Below are 18251 nucleotides of genomic sequence, written 5' to 3' on the forward strand. Positions count from 1 at the left end.
TAGCCTTTTTGATTTCGACTTGGTTAGATTTTATTTCTTTTATTTCTCCAGCAAAGGTTTCTCTAATATCTTCCATGCTTTTTTCAAACCCAGCTAGTATCTTTAAATTCGTCTTTCTGAACTCTATTTCTGACATTTTACTAATGTCCGTATTGATTAGGTCCCTGGCATTCGGTACTGATTCTTGTTCTTTTTTTTGAGGTGATTTTTTCCACCTTGTCATTTTGTCCAGAGGAGAATATATGAATGAGAGAACAAAACGCTAACAGTGTAACAATGACCCCAGAAAAATATACACTAAACAAATCAGAAGAGACCTGAAACCAGGGGAAAAGAAAGGGAAAGAAAGATAAAAGACTAAATGGAAAAGAAAAAGATAAAAGAAAAAAAAAACAATATGATCAATTATGATCAGCCTGGTGAATAGATCAGTTCCACACATTAGATTTTGGGTGTATTTTGGTCTGTTAGAAGAAAGTGCCTCCCGACATTTTAAAGAAAGAAAAGCTTATATATGTACAATAATGAGCATAAATATGATGAAGAGATGGAATATAACTGTCAAGATGAAAATTATGAAAGATTTTATAAAAGGAATTAATAAGAAGTTGTTGAAAAAAGAAAGAAAAGAAATTAAAAAAAAAAAGGGAGAGAATGTGATCAGGCAGGAGACTAGAACAAAGCCATATACTAGAGAGTTATGGTATATTTTGGTCTGTTAGAAGAAACTGTATCCAAAATTTTAAAGTAAGAACAACTTATATATATATACCAAAAATAAGGTTAACTACTATGAAGGGATAGAATAAGACTCTTCCAGAAAGTGGTCGCTTTTTTGTTCACAGAGTTGCTGCTATTCTTTTCTTCGATCTCCTGTTGAGTTCGTAGGTGTTTAGAATGGTTTGATCCATATCTAGCTGAATTCCTGGGACCAGATGAAATCTAGGTCACCTACTCCTCTGCCATCTTGCTCCTCCTTATTCTTTTCTTTAATTTTAGCATTTTGTATGTTTTTGGTGTTATGGTTATGTTGGCCTCATAAAACAAGTTAGGACATATTTTCTGTCTCTGTTTTCTTGAAGAGTTTACTTCAGATTAGTGCTATTTCTTTTTTAATTCATGACAGATTTTACAAATAAAACTATCCGCACCTGAAATTTTCATTTTTGGGAGTTTTTAAAAAAATAATAAATTCATTTTTCTCAATACATATAAGGGTATTGCATCCTGAGTTCTCTGGAAGCAAACTCTTAGATTTACTGGGTAGGACATTTATTTGTAATGGCCCTTAGTAGCAATCCCTCTGGAAGGGAACAGAAATAAACAAAAAACAAACAAACAACAAAAACAAAAAAAAGTTTGTGTAGAGAAAAAGCCGAGACCAGACCTCAACCTCATTTTACACATAGAAATTTCTGTTGTTCAAATAGATTATTAGAGTTATTCCACTTTAGGCTAAAATGGTGGAGCCATTTCACACTGCCTTCTACCCTAATAATTAATCACTGGATGGCAGCCTCTGGGGAAGGGTTCATCCTTGTGGAGGATGACTCTCTGAAGCTGAAACAACTGTAGAAGGTTGACAGATGAAGGCTGTCTGATGACAGCACTTTTAGCAGCTGCAACTGGAAAAAAAATCAATTATTTGCTGTTCATATCACAAAGGCTATTTAGATTTTCTATTTCATCTTGTTTCAGTTTAGGTAATATTTTTAAGGAACTTATCCATCTTATTTAAGATATTGGACTTAATACTTCTAACAAATATTCAGTGACTATAGGAAATTAATTTAATTTAATGACTAACAAAATCCATATCTGACATTGATAATTTATGTTCTTTCACTTTCTTGTTATTTAACACAGTGCAATATCTAAGAAAATACTAGAATAGTTGTAAAATTTGAAACGTATATGACCAATATCAAATTTGCTGATGATATGAATATACAGAACCCAGAAGAAAAATACAATTGGCCAATAAATGTTTGATATGTCTCTATACCTCAAAATGATAAAGGCAACATGAATTAAAATAGTTAACAATATCATATTTTATTTACTATATTGGCACAAATTTAGTTATACCAAGTGTTGGTGAGTGCAGGAAGAAAATGAACACTTTTATAGTCTCGGTGGTATTAAAAATATGTGAACCTTTCTTGGGGAATTTGGCTACATCTACAAAACTTTAAAGTTTTGATCTATGCCTTTTTTGGAAGAAGAGAAAAATGAGGGGTGCCATAAGGTTTAGTTAATTGTCTCCAACAATTACTGTGTTTTTTTCCCTTTCATATATTATAGTGAATCTAGACCTTCTGAGACCTTTAATATATTAGCATGTTCTGAACTAAATTAGTAAACTATTCAATCAGTGCTTTCATTTGCTCTTAAGTCTACTTTCACTTTGTGATTTCCCTTATAGAGTAAATAAAATATAAAATGTCTCCATTAAATATTGATTAAAAAGCAAGCCTTCTGATACTTTATAAGCCTTTTTTAAAAAAAATGACTAATACCATCTTTAACTATCAATAGCAAATTGTTATCTCTCACCATTTATTCTGTGGAGTAAAACTACCAGAAGTTCATATCCATTCATAACTGTTGATGCAGATTTTTTCCCTCACTAACATCTCCCCTTCCCAAGATTTTTTTTTTAAAGATTTTTTATTTATTCATTTTGACAGAGAGAGAGAGACAGCGAGAGAGAGGGAACACAAGTGGGTGGAGTGGGAGAGGGAGAAGCAGGCTTCCCCCTGAGCAAGGAGCCCTGCACGGGGCTGGATCCCAGGACCCTGGGATCATGACCCGAGCCAAAGGCAGACACTCAATGACTGAACCACCCAGGCGCCCCTCCCCTTCCCAAGATTATTGCCAAGTTTCTATTATTTAGGATCACTAATCACATAACATATATGTGTGTGTTAATTTCAAAATCAAATTTTGGCTGCCAGAGGTATTATCTAATAGCTAACATAATTCCACAGTAGCAGAACAACCATCAGTGACATTTTTAAAATATCGAGACTGAATTAGTTTCTAAACTTAAAATATTTGTTCAAATCTCTCCCTTTGGGCTCAAGTACCCAAGCCTGTTGAAGCAACTCATCCATGTCTGACAAGTACAAATTTCTAAGTTAGAATAAAATGTATAATTAATGTATTGTATGTTGGGCTTCAATTGATAATATCTGAATTTGTTAATAGAATGATTGTCAGTAGTTCATCCAATTTATTTTAGACTTCTTCATGGGGTTTCAGGTGAATCATTAAATGTTGTCTTATAATTCTGTATCTTATATTTTGACATTCTACAAAAAGACTTTTTGGTTTTCCTTCCTCCAGGATTGTTCATTATCAAAGATGTGGGAAGTGAGTCAATTTATCTTTTCTGTTTTTATATCAAAGGTAAATTTTAGGATCTAACTGACCAAATTGTTAGCTTCTTGTGTTCTTTCTGGAAAATCCAACTTAAACAATATTCTTAACAATATTAGCTCTTAACATGAAATAAACTATTCTATATGTTTCCTGCTTTTAGGACAACAGCACCTTAAAAAAGACTTGGAAAGCATTGTAAATGGGCAATCTAATGAAAAATGGAAAATTTCAGAAATATTAACTGCTGAATATCTAAAAGATCTCTTCTTTTCTAAGGTCTTTTCTTGACTAATTGAATTGGGAAGAGAAAAATCATTGAAAAGTATCTCCAATATCTGGGGCTGGGGGTGGGAATTGGAAACTGACAACACTGGAAAGTTTGTAATATCTGTAAGAATAGATGGGTGCCTGGGTGGCTCAGTCATTGGGCATCTGCCTTTGGCTCAGGTCATGATCCCAGGGTCCTGGGATCAAGCCCAGCATTGGGCTCCCTGCTCAGCAGGAAGCCTGCTTCTCCCTCTCCCATGCCCCCTGCTTGTGTTCCTGCTCTCGCTCTCTCTCTCTCTGTCAAATAAATAAATAAAATGTTTTTTAAAAGTATGCACTATTTATATTTAAAAAAAAAAGAAGCGGGAACAAGTAGCCTGTTTTTCTCCATATGGATTTCTAAGGTGAAATTCAATAATTTTTTTTTATTTTATTCATAAAAATGCACCTGGATTTAACAACCATTCACAAGGGGCAGTGTTGCATAGTGGTTCACATTTTGGTGTGAAATAGACCTTGATATAAGTCTACAGTGCCACTCATCTGGCTATTAAATTTAATTCTTGTAAGCTACTTTGTCTAAACCTTAGTTTTCTCATCTGTAAAATTGCAATCATAATATATACTTCATGGGTTGATAAGAGGATCATGTGCCTGGAACATAATAACACTGTAGAAATTTAAGTCAAAAGACGAGAGTCAGTGCACAAATTCTATAGCTGCACATTTGTTCAGTAAAGCAGACTGTCCTATGCAGGTGGGTTCTAATCAGACTCAAGAGAATAAACAGAGACAGTCACCATCTGGGACAAAAATGTAGCCTCCAGAATTACAACACTAAATTTTGATGAAGCATTTTACAATGCAAACTATTTAATTAAGATTTCTTTCTGGACTTCCTCCACATTATCTCTTAGCTGAAATGATCTGTACTTCCTATGCTGTGTGTCTGTCATTACAGAGATGAAAATAGAAAATCTAGATATAGATTAGAAAAAAAAATCTTAAAATCAGACTGAATTCCGCTTACATTTTTTAATTCATGTCTATTGATTACATCATTATTTATAATAGCATAAGAAAAAAATAAGATATGCTTTGGTAAGGTCAAGACAAACTAAATTTATATCAGACAACTCTACATTATTATATTATCACATATCTTATTCAGGTAAGTAAATGATAGCCTCTGTCCACACTTCAAGAATGGTAAAACAAACAACAACAATAAAAGCACATTTCATTCACCAGATAATTTTATAGTCCAATTAAGTTCATTGTTACTGACTAGGATGATGTAATCAACTACCCCATCTGAGATTCTCTCTCTGCCAATTAAACTTTCTCAGTATTCCAGCAATTAAAGCATAGTATTAGCTAATCACATGTGCTAGAGAAGTGAAACTGTATCTTTATTTTTGTGTACAGTGCTTAGCTCAATTTTTTTTCAGAAATTTTAACATCTAATATGTGTTACTCAGTTAGATCTACTAGTCAGTTCCTAAAAATGTACACTGCAATTGTTTTATTCAAATATATTCAGAGATTGCCTGACAAAGAAAATGGAACACAAAATCAGGATAAATATTTTCAGCAAACTGGGAATAAAGCACATGACTAGTATACATTTTGTCAAGTGCATTTTTGGCCAGTAATGAGGAAATTAAATATTGCTGTGGTTGTTTACTCCTTCAGTCTAACACAATTGTGAAGTTTCCTGTGTTGAGTCAAAATAAGTTGCAAGCTCCAATCCTGTTGGTGCCCTTTTATCAATTCCTTTAAGTTTCAGCTTTGCAACAATACTCCCCTGAATCCAAAGACTTTGGCTTTCCTGAACCTGCCCAGAGGGTCATGGAAATAATGCCACTGTATCACTAGTCACCATCATTTTATGGTCAGAATTACCATGGTATCTGATTGTCCTCAAAACTCTTTCATTCTTGATTAATTAAACCAATCTTGGCAAATGCTTTTGCTCTGGTCCATCTTGCACTGGTCCCAAGAATTTCATTCCCAGTGATGGAATCCAAATGCCCCTGTCTGTCCCTCTTAGTCATGGCCTCAGTTCAATAGACCAACAAATAGAGCCATGGTCCTATTCCATTCCTTTTAGCTGTATTATCCAGCTGGCTCTGGACTGCTTACATGAATTGACTTCCAAATATTGAGCCAACCAGAGATCCCTGAGGTAAGCCAGACATTTATTTTTAACTATGTCTTGTACTTAGTAATGTAATGTATTGGTCACCTTCCAGAGCCTTAAAAATGTTGCATTTTACTTCTTTTTTTTTTACAATTTTTCCTGGTTTCCAGGAAATTAGTCCAATCAAGCTACTCTGTGACTAAATGCCAAACCATCAGTAGACTTAATTTTATTTAAAGTTCAGTGAAAAACTATTGAAAGACATTTAGTAATGACATGATGTGTTATCATACTGCTATTTAAAAGTAATAGAGATGTGAGAAAAAAGCCCCTAATATTCCAAATTTATGCTTTAATAAATTTTAAATAATATTCAAAAGGTACAATAGCAAATCTTTTTTCTAGTTTTATTTTTTAACAATAGCAAATCTTTAAAATCTTCAAAGTATGAATAAACTGTAAAAAAATACATGTCTTTGATTTTATGTAATTGTTCAAATTATAAGTATGTATAAATTAACTGTATTATCTTAATAACTTCAACAAAGTGAAAATCTTAACTCTTGCTATTTTCAATTCTTGTGTTCCCTTTTAAGTTTTAAGATATTTATTGTATTCCACTTATAAAAAATTGTGTTCAGTACTAATAGTGTTCTCACTGATTGGAATTTTCATATACAAAAATCAACAGAAAGTACTTATTTTAGTTTAGTTTATAAAGAAAGAGAAAAAAAAATCCCCTAACCATAGGGCCCTAAAATTTTATGCACCAAACACACCAAAACAGTTTTTATTGCTTCCAGAGTACATTCTTATATATTTCTATGAGCTTAGATGTTATTTTATTGTTCTCAGATTTAGGAGTTAAGGTAATCTATAGTTTGAATAGTACACTATAAAGTAGGCTAAAGAATAGGATTCAATATAAAAAAATAAATGCATTTTGTTATGAAATAACAAAATTCTTTTGAACATAAATTCTCATTATCTGCAATCATATAATCTTCCTTATTCAAAATATACCACATATTATGGAGCACCTGGGTAGCTCAGTCAGTTAAGCATCTGCTGTTGGCTCAGGTCATGATCTCAGGGTCCTGGGATCAAGTCCTACATCTGGCTCCCTGCTCAGCGGAGAGTCTGCTTCTCCCTCTGCCATTCCCCCTGCTCATGCTCTCTTTCTCTCAAATGAATAAAATCTTTAAAAAACAAAACAAAATGTGCCACATATTAGAAATCATTTCAAGTGATAGCAACATAGTACTATCATTTCTTATAAAATTCATTTTAAATTCATTATAAATATATGTAGAAAAAAGGACAGTCTTTTTAACAAATAATGTTGGGAAAACTGGATATCCATACACACACACACACACAAAAATGAAGTTGGACCCTTATGCCATGTACAAGAATATATTTAACTAAAAAATAGGTTAACTCAAAATAGATCAAACTTAAATGTGAGAACTAAACCTGTAAAGTTCTTGGAAGTAAACCTAGGAGGAAAGCTTCATGAATTGGCAATGATTTCTTAGGACACCAAAAGCACAGACATCAGAAGAAAAATTAGTCAATTGGACTAATAAAAATTTGAAACTTTTGTGCATCAAAAGATACTATCACTAAATGAAAAGGCAACCCACAAAATGGGAGAAAACATTTGCAAATCATATATTTGATAAGGGAGTTAATATACCAAATATATAAGGAACACCTATAAAGCAACAAAATGAAAGCAAGAAACTTAATTTAAAAAAATAGGCAAATAACTTGCATAAATATTTCTCCAAAGATACACAAATGAGCCATGAGTGCATGTAAAGTACTCAACATCACTAATCATTAGGGAAATGGAAATCAAATTCCTAGTGAGATACCACTTCACATCCATTAGAATTGCCATTAAACCTAAGAATAAATCCCACATGGTGAATAATCCTTTTAATGTACTCTTGTATCCTATTAGCTAGTATCTTGGTAAGAATTTTAGCATCCATGTTCATTAAAGATATTGGTCTGTAATTCTCCTATTTGGTGGGGACTTTGTCTGGTTTTAGGATCAAGGTAATGTGGGCCTCATAGAAAGAGTTTGGAAGCCTTCCTTCCATTTCTGTTTTTTGAAACAGCTTCAGAAGAATAGGTATTAATTCTTCTTTAAATGTTTGGTAGAATTCCCCTGGGAAGCCATCCAGCCCTGGACTCTTGTTTGTTGGGAGATTTTTGATTACTGCTTCAATTTCCTTGCTTATTATGGGTCTGTTCAGGTTTTCTATTTCTTCCTGTTTCAGTTTTGGTAGTTTTTTTTTTTAATATTTGATTTATTTGAGAGAGAGAGAGATCATGAGTTGGGGGGGAGGGTAGAGGAAGAATCAGACTCCCCACTGAGCAGGGAGCTTGATCCAGGACTCGATCTCAGGACCCTGGGATCATGACCTGAGATGAAGGCAGACATTTAACTGACTGAGCCACCCAGGCACCCTCAGTTTTGGTAGTTTATAAGTTTCTAGGAGTGAATCCATTTCTTCCATGTTGTCTAATTTGTTGGCATATAGTTTCTCATAACATGTTCTAATTTTTTTTGTATTTCCTTGGTGTTGGTCATGATCTCTCCTCTTTCATTCATTATTTTATTAATTTGGGTCCTTTCTTTCTTCTTTTTGATAAGTCTGATTAGGGGTTTATTGATCTTACTAATTCTTTCAAAGAACTAGCTTCTAGTTTCATTGATCTGTTCTACTGTTGGCTTCAGTACATTAAAAGGATTATTCACTATGACCAAATAGGATTTATTCCTGGGCTGCAAGTGTGGTTCAACATCTGCAAATCAAATAACATGATACATCACATTAATAAAAGAAAAGCCAATAAACATATGATCCTCTCAATTGATGCAGAAAAAGCATTTGGCAAAATACAGCATCCTTTCTTGATTAAAAGTCTCCATAGTGTAGGGATAGAGGGAACATACATCAATATCATAAAAGCCATCTATGAAAAGCCCACAACGAATATCATTCTCAATGGGGAAAAACTGAGAGCTTTTCCCCTAAGGTCAGGAACATGGCAGGGATGCCCAATCTCACCATGCTTGTTCAACATAGTACTAGAAGTCCTAGCCTCAACAATTAGACAACAAAAAGAAATAAAAGGCATTCAAATTGGCAAAGAAGTCAAATTCTCAGCTCTTTTCAGATGACATGATACCACATGGAAAACCCAAAAGACTCCACCCCAAAATTGCTAGACTGCATACAGGAATTCAGTTACGTGACAGGATATAAAATCAATGCACAGAAATCAGTTGCATTGCTGTACGCTAACAATGAGACAGAAAAAAATAGAATTAAGGAATCTAACCCATTTACAATTGCACCAAAAAAAAAAAAAAAAAAAGTAAGATACCTAGGAATAAACCTAACCAAAGAGGTAAAGGATCTGTACTTTAAAAACTACAGAACACTTATGAAAGAAATTGAGGAAGACACAAAGAAATGGAAAAATGTTCCATGCTCATGGATTGGAAGGACAAATATTGCTAAAATATCTATGCTACCCAGAACAATCTACACATTCAATGCAATCCCTATCAAAATAACACCAGTATTTTTCACAGAACTGGAACAAATAATCCTAAAATTTGTATTGAACCAGAAAAGACCCTGAATAGCCAGAGGAATGTTGAAAAACAAAACCAATACTGGTGGCATCACATTGCCAGATTGAAGCTATATTATAAAGCTTAATCATCAAGGCAGTATGGTGTACTGACATAAAAACAGACACATAGATCAATGGAACAGAATAGAAAATCCAGAATTGGGGCCTCAACTCTATTGTCAACAAATCTTCAACAAAGCAGGAAAGAATGTCCAATGGAAGAAGGACAGTCTCTTCAACAAATGGTGCTGGAAAAATTGGACAACCACATGTAGAAGAATGAAACTGGACATTTTCTTACACCATACACAAAGATAAACTCAAAATATATGAAAGACCTAAATGTGAGACAGGAATTCATCAAAATCCCAGAGAAGAACACAGACAGCAACCTCTTTGACCTCGACCACAGCAACTTCTTGCTAGACACATCACCAAAGGCAAGGGAAGCAAGGGCAAAAATGAACTATTGGGACTTCATCAAGATAAAGGCATTTGCACAGCAAAGGAAACAGTCAACAAACTAAAAGGCAGCCTGTGGAATGGGAGAAGATATTTGCAAATGTCTTATCAGATAAAGGGCTAGTATCCAAGATCTATAAAGAACTTATCAAACTCAACACCCAAAGAACAAATAATCCAATCATGAAATGGGCAGAAGACATGAACAGACATTTCTCCAAAGAAGACATATAAATGACCAACAGACACATGAAAAAATATTCCACATTCCTTGGCATCAGTGAAATACCATTCAAAACCAATGAGATACCACCTCACATCAGTCAGAATGACTAAAATTAACAAGTGAGGAAAAACAAATGCTGGCAAGGATGCAGAGAAAGGAGAGCCCTCTTACATTTTTGGTGAGAATGCAAGCTGGTACAGCCACTCTGGAAAACAATATGGAGGTTCTTCAAGAAGTTAAAAATAAAGCTACCCTACAACTTAGCAATTGTACTACTAGGTATTTACCCCAAAGATACAAATGTAATGATCTGAAGGGGCACATGCACCCCAAGGTCTGTAACAGCAATGTCCATAATAGCCAAACTGTGGAAGGAGCTGAGATGTCCTTCAACAGATGAACGGATAAAGAAGTTATGGTACATATATATAATGGAATATTACTCAGCCATCAGAAATGATGAATACTTACCATTTACATCGACATGGATAGGACTGGAGGGTATTATGCTGAGCAAAATAAGTCAATCAGAGAAAAACAATTATCATATGGTTTTACTCATAAGTGGAATATAAGAAACAAAACAGAGGATCATAGGGGAAGGGAGGGAAAATTGAATGGGAAGTAATCAGTGAGGGAGACAAACCATGACAAACCATAAGAGACTCTTTTTTTTAAAATTTTATTTTATTGTTATGTTAATCACCATACATCATTAATTTTTGATGTAGTGTCCCATGATTCATTGTTTGTGTATAACACCCAGTGCTCCATTCAATACATGCCCTCTTTAATACCCATCACCAGGTCAACCCATTCCCCCACCCCTCTCCCCTCTAGAACCCTCAGTTTGTTTCTCAGAGTCCATAGTCTCTCATGGTTCATCTCCCCCTCCAATTCCCCCCCTCATTTTAAACTATAGGAAACAAACTGAGGGTTGCTGGAGGGGAGGGGGGTGGGGGATGGGGTAATTGGGTGATGGCCATTAAGGAGGGTACATGATGTGATAAGCACTGGGTGTGGTATGCAACTGATGAATTATTGAACTCTACATCTGAAACTAATGATGTAATATATGTTGGCTAATTGGATTTAGATATAAAAAAAGGATTGCCATTGTAAAACAAGCAAACAAACAAAAAACAAATCAAAATAACAAGTGTGAGTAAGGTGTGGAGAAATTGGAACCCTTGTACATTGCTGATGGGAATAATGGCACAACCACTATGGAAAACTGGCAGTTTCTGAAAAAGCTAAAAATAGAATTACTGGGGCGCCTGGGTGGCTCAGTCGGTTAAGTGTCTTACTCTTGATTTCAGCTCAGGTCATGATCTGGGGATCATGGGATTGAGCTCTGTGTTGGGCTCCACACTGGGTGTGAAGCCTACTTGAGATTCTCTAGTTTTCCCTCTGTGCTCCTCCCCCACCCCGACTTGTTCTCTCTAAAAATACAAAAATACAAAATATATTGTATATATATATAGAGAGAGAGAGAATTGCCATATGATCCAATAATTCCACTTTGTGGTATATACCCAAAATTGTTAAAAGGAGAAAGTCAAACAGATATTTGTAAATCCATGTTTATAGCAGCATTATTCACAATAGCCAAAAGGTGGAAATAACCAGTGTCCATTGACATGTAAATGGATAAACAAGGTGTGGTATATACAATATAATATTATTCAGCCTTTTTTTTTTTTTTTAAAGATTTTATTCATTCATTTGAGAGAGAGAATGAGAGAGAGAGAGAGAGAGCATGAGAGGGGGAGGGTCAGAGGGAGAAGCAGACTCCCTGCTGAGCAGGGAGCCCGATGCGGAACTCGATCCCGGGACTCCAGGATCATGACCTGAGCTGAAGGCAGTCGCCCAACCAACTGAGCCACCCAGGCACCCCTATAATATTATTCAGCCTTAAAAAGAAAGGAAATTCTGACATACACTGAAAAATGGATGGACATTGTGGACATTATGCCGAGTGACATAAGCCAGTCACAAAAGGCCAAATCCTGTATGATTCCACTTATATGAAGTGCAGAGTAATCAGATCCATAGAGACAGAGTAGAATGGTGGTTGCCAGGGGCTGGGAGGAGGAAGTAATAGGGAGTTATTGTTTAAGGGGTATGAAGTTTCAATTTGGGAAGATACAAATTTCTAAAGATGGATGTGGTTATAGCTGCACAATAATATGAATTTATTTTATATTGATGAACTGTACACTTAAAAACAGTTACAATGTTATTTTTATGTTATATGTACTTTACCACAATTAAAAAATACATGTAGAAATATTAAATGAGCAAAATCCCAGATATCATTCAGCCCCAACAACATTCTTAAACACTTCTCACACACACACACAAAATTTTAAAAGGATAAAATCAGTCTAAATCTATATTTCAATATGAAAATCAAGGATGGTAATTGTGAGAGGATAAATACCCAGTAATCTGAGTAATATTAAATTTTTACAAGCCTTCATCAGCCATTAAGCTTGCTAAAAAGAAGTGAGCTGTCAAACCATGAAAAGACATGGAGAAACCTTAAATTCATGTTACCACGTGAAAGAAGCCAATCTGAAAAGACTGCATACTGTATGATTCCAACTGTATGACATTCTGGAAAAGCCAAACTATGGAAACAATAAAAAGATCAGTTGGTTGTTAGCCAGAGTTGGGGGTTGGGGTTGGGGAAGAAGGATTTTTAGGGCATTGACAATATGATACCATAATAATGAATATATATCATTATACATTTGTCCAAATCCATAGAATATACAATATCAAGAGTGAACTGTAATGTAAATTTGGACTTTTGCTGATTATAAGGTGTCATATACATTAGTTAAATGTAATAAATGTATCACTCCGGTAAAGAATGTTCATAATGGGGTAAGCTTACCTGAATGGGGGGCTATATAGGAAATCTCTTTAACTTCCTCTCAATTTTGCTATAAACCTGAAACTTCTCCAAAAATAAAAAATCTTAAAAAAATATTTTTTAAAAGCCTCTACTTCAGAGATAAGGCTTTCTGTTTTTTTCTGTAAAATCTACCTGAATACAGATGGGAGAGACATTGAACATAAACAATACAATTCTTTGAGCATGGATAATCAAATAAAATAATAAATAAAAATTGATGGGACACATATATAAATCTCAGCCTTAGAAATCCAAAGGAAAATTTTAAAGTAAATTGGAATATTTTCTAGACTTGATTCTCACTACTGAAAAAGCTCTCTATAATTTTAATTGACTACTTTGCCATTATTTTTTATTAAATTAAAATGTGTGCCACAAAGTATGTTTTTTGTTGAAGAATGTGGCAAGGAAGAGTGTGATGGTGAGAAATCAACTAACATGTTTCTGGAATAAGAGTCGTTTAATTAGCTTTGAGGAACCCACCCGAAGCCCTAAGATCAGCAGGACAATGGGAACAACAATAATAATATTATGTTGATGGTCACTTAGTACTTGCATTTTTGATGATGATGAATAAAATAAAATCCAGAGTACTCTATTAAGCAATTTGGCCAGATTTTCTTCATTGTAATTGCCTATAAACTATTTCATATTTGAACAAACACCACTGGATATTTCTGCAGCTTCTTTTTACACATAAATACCACATGTTCTGAAAAATATAAAATTGTCAGTATATTTCACTGCCAGCTGTATTTTCTCTCTGCCAATTATGTAATAAAATCAATTGAAGTTACTGGTTTGCTAACTTGGCTTTTATAATATGCTTGCTGGTTCAATATAGTGAATGTCAATTTGTCTATTCAGGTATTTATACATCTTATGTTTGGTTTTTATTAATTTTTTAGTGAAAGAAACCCTCCCAAATCCTAGGTTAATAAAACCCACTATTCATCAGCCAGCAAATAAAATAAAATGTATAACAAAATATTATCCTGAGTAATAGGAAAAGTCAAGATTTTAGAAAAAAAAATTGAGTACAACTAGAAATATTTACATTTAAACATTTCAAACACTGTTTTTCTTTATAAAAGATGAAAGCTTAAATTTACTTTTTAGGAAAGTATTACTTGATTCTTGGAAAAATGTTATTCGTATATATATTTCTTTCAGTCATGCTAATGTAGAACAAGTGCCTAAATATTCTTGGGGTAGATTCACGTGCAATAAAATATCTTGAATAATGTTTGACATAATACGGGATCCTTGCAAATGTAAATTGGATGATATTTATTTAAACTGAAATTTCCATATATTTTGTGGATTTTTTTGAGAAGAAATGCTACATTTCTCATTGGATCTAGATTACCAGATGTATTACTGTACTGGATAAATTGTGTCTTGTTCTTATTTGAGGAGAGATTTTAAATTTGTTCCCTTTCTTCATTTTCCTCTCCTTGATTTGTGTCTGTGGGTGTTTCTTTTATCTTTGTAATGTGTTTATTATTCAGAATACATTAATTAGAAATGGTGAAAAGTGCCAGATAAAAATATGAGCTTCTTTGTATGAGGCCATGGACAGGAATCAGACCTCACCATTCAGGGTGGCATGACTCATTCTCAGAGAGACCCCATTTGTCCACTCTATTTTAATTAGGTCTCTTCTACTATTGTTTATGTCTCAAAACCTTTTTTGTTTTGTTTTTCCCTAAAAATTAATCCTTATATATTTTTACATTAATTACCTGAGAGCATTAGAATATAATTATTAAATTTACATGTGCAAATCACCAAGGAGTTTTATTTTATTCCTGTAACTGTCCTCCTTGTACTCTTGAGATTCCATCTTTAAAAAAAAAAAAAGATTTATTTATTTGAGAGAGAGAGCAGAGAGAGAGAGTTCGATCCCAGGACCCTGAAATCATGACCTGAGCCCAAAGCAGACACTTAACCAACTGAACCACCCAGGCGCCCTGAGATTCCATCTTTTTGAAAGGAACTTAAAAATGTCAATTAATAATAGCCTGGTTTCAAACTTTCTGTCTCACATAAACTCAGTGTCATATACATAAGAAATAAGTCATTAAGGCTTTGCTTCCTTTCCCTTGACAGATGGTACAATCACTAGAGCTAGGCTACTAGTTTTCTAAACGTGGTGATACATGAAACTAATTGCTCTCCGTACTGTTTTCTATAGTGGCTGAACCAATTTAATTCCCACCAACAGTGCATGAGCGATCCTCTTTCTCCGCAACCTTGTCAACACTTAGTATTTCTTGTCTTTTCTTTTTTCCCTATCTTTTTGAATCTAGCCATGCTGACGGGTGTGAGGTGATATCTCATAATGGTTTTTATTTGCATTTCCCTGATGATTAGTGATGTTGAGCGTTTTTTCATGGTTATCTCTATGTCTTTTTTGGGAAAATATCTATTCATGTCCTCTGTCCATTTTCTTTTTAAAGATTTATTTATTTATTTTATTTTTTATTTTTTAAAAATTTCTTATTAACCTAATGTATTATTTGTTTCAGGGGTACAGGTCTGTGATTCATCAGTCTTACACAATTTATTTATTTTAGAAGGAGAGAGAGAGAGCACAAGCAGGGGTGGGGAGGGGGGAGATGAAGGAGAGGGAGAGAAAGAAGCAGATCCCATGCCCAGCACAGAGCCTGATGCAGGGCTCGATCTCATCACCCTGAGATCATGACCTGAGCTGAAATCAAGAGTCGGAGGCTTAAATGACTAAGCCACATAAGCACCCCTGTCATTTTTAATCAGATATTGTTTGGTATTGAGTTGTATAAGTTTTTTTTTTTTATTTCACATATTTTGCATATTGACCCCTTATTTATCATTTGCATATATCTTCTCCCATTTAGTAAGTTGCGTTTTCATTTTATGGTTTCCTTTACTGTGCAAAAGCTTTTTTTTTTTTTGGAGTCCCAATAATTTATTTTTGTTTGTGTTTCCCTTGTCTTAGGAGACCTACCTATAATGAATATATTTTAAATCAATAAGCTAAATTAGCTAGAATATGCATTCCTGAAGAAATTCTTATCACTAAAACTTTATCAGACCTGGATTAATCAATATGTTCAATCATTTCTTAGCTTTTTTTTTTTTTGAGAATTGTACATGTGCTGACAATTCTAAATCCTGAGATAGAGTGAATCAGAGTAGCATTTTTTATTTTTATTTTTATTTCAAAAACCTTACAGTCTAGTGGCACAGACATACAAATAAAATCATGAAGTATCTATGATATAGGATATTTAACACTGTGTAATACAGAGTAGGACATTCTACACATAGTAGAAGGGAATGACAATATCCACCATGTAATGATACACCATTGTTCAATTTTTTAAAAAATATTTTATTTATTTATTTATTTGAGAGAGAGAGAATGAGTGGAGGGAGGGGCAGAGGGAGAAGCAGATTCCCTGAGGATCAGGGAGCTTGACACAGGACAGGATCTTAGGACTCTGGGATCATGACCTGAGCCAAAGGCAGACGCTTAACTGACTGAGCTACCAAGGCAACTTCCCATTGCTCAATTTTTTAATAAAAATAAGAATAAGCCAGGAAAGAATGCAGAGCATCCAAAGTATATTCTGGTTACAAGGAAAGGAAGAAGATGAGTTTATAGTTGTTTGGTTTCTCAAAATTATATTGTGGCTGACATAGAATATATAAAACAAAATGCTGGCTGGAGAGGTAGGCAAGGACCATGCCACAGAAGAACATATACACCAGGCTTAAGAGCTAGGAGTTCATTCTAGTGGCTAATGTAAAGAGTTTTAGGGAAGTTCATTGCACCAAGTTTTTACCAAGATGCATGTTTTTACCAAGAAATTTCTGAAAATTTAAACAGTATTTATTGCATGCTCCTACTAGCCCAGCACAGATTTCAACATGGCAGTTGGGTTGCCTTCTCTACCTTTAGTTTATCAATATCCTGATTAAATTTATCTTTAAAAATAGTGAAATGGAAAATAAATGGTATTAAATACTAGGCTAGAGAGGCTTCCTACCCTCGGGTAGTTCCAAGGAATAGAACTGTGGTTTTTAATACAAGAACCACTCAATGTAATTCACCATATCAAGAGATTTTGAAGAAAAACCGTATAGCCATCTTTTGTGATGAACTAAATCTTTTCTCCTAATTTCAGGAATATAGAGGCCAAGAGTAGGCAAGCCTAATGTTTCACTTTGGCATATAGATTATTTTAAATAAAAATTACTTAAGAAACAGCCAGTGCAAAAAGAATACTCTGACAGAAAGCAAGAAATAAATCTTCCATGTGAAAGGTATCCATCTTGTACCAGGAGGTAAAGAGATCCTTATCATCAGAATAAGGAAGTTCCTTAGAGTTCTTTTGTTTAGAGATCCTTATTAATCAAAATTCCCAAACATAAGTTTTCTTTGTTCCTATCAATTCTTCACAAATTCATTGTTTCTTTGCTTAAAATTCATAAAAACTGCCTGCCTTGGTGATTTCTTTAGGGTCTCAATTTCATTATTTGGCCTCTGTGTGTATGTAATTAAACTTGTTTTTTTCTCTTATAAATCTGTTTCATGTCAATTTAATTCTTAGACCAGCTAGAAGCATCTCAAAGGGTAGAAAAATTCTTCCTTCTTAACAGAAACAAGGTATGTAAGCTACTTTTATGGACCCTATGAAACATGGCAATGGAGGTCTTAGTTTGTGAATTAATTCAAGTAAAAAAAAATAAATTGTGTGTATAAAATCCATGGTTGTATGCATTAAAAAATAAAGAAAATAATCCACAAAAATTGCTATTGGAACTAATGGGCATATGTAGGATGCTTCAGGGTACTAGGGCAACATACAAAAATACATTTTCAATTCAGTTGGAAACTAAAGCTAAAACCAAACCAAACCAAACAGCAACAACAACAAAATAAGAACAGAACAAGTTTATTTTCCATAAGCAATGAAAAGCCTGAAATACCAATATAAATAAATCAAACAGGTATGTAGGTAACTTTTACTCTTAAAATTATAAAATAGTAATGAAAGACATCAAAGAAGGTCTAAATAAGTGGAAGGATATTCCATGTTCATGTATTGGAAGGCTAATGTTATTAAGATACTAATTGTCTCTCAAAATTGATCTATACATTAAACAGAGTCTCAATAAAAATAATTTACAGATTTTGG

The sequence above is a fragment of the Leptonychotes weddellii genome, chromosome 6, assembly GCF_054177405.1.
Source record: "Leptonychotes weddellii isolate Sample4059 chromosome 6, ASM5417740v2, whole genome shotgun sequence".
Lineage (NCBI taxonomy): Eukaryota > Metazoa > Chordata > Mammalia > Carnivora > Phocidae > Leptonychotes > Leptonychotes weddellii.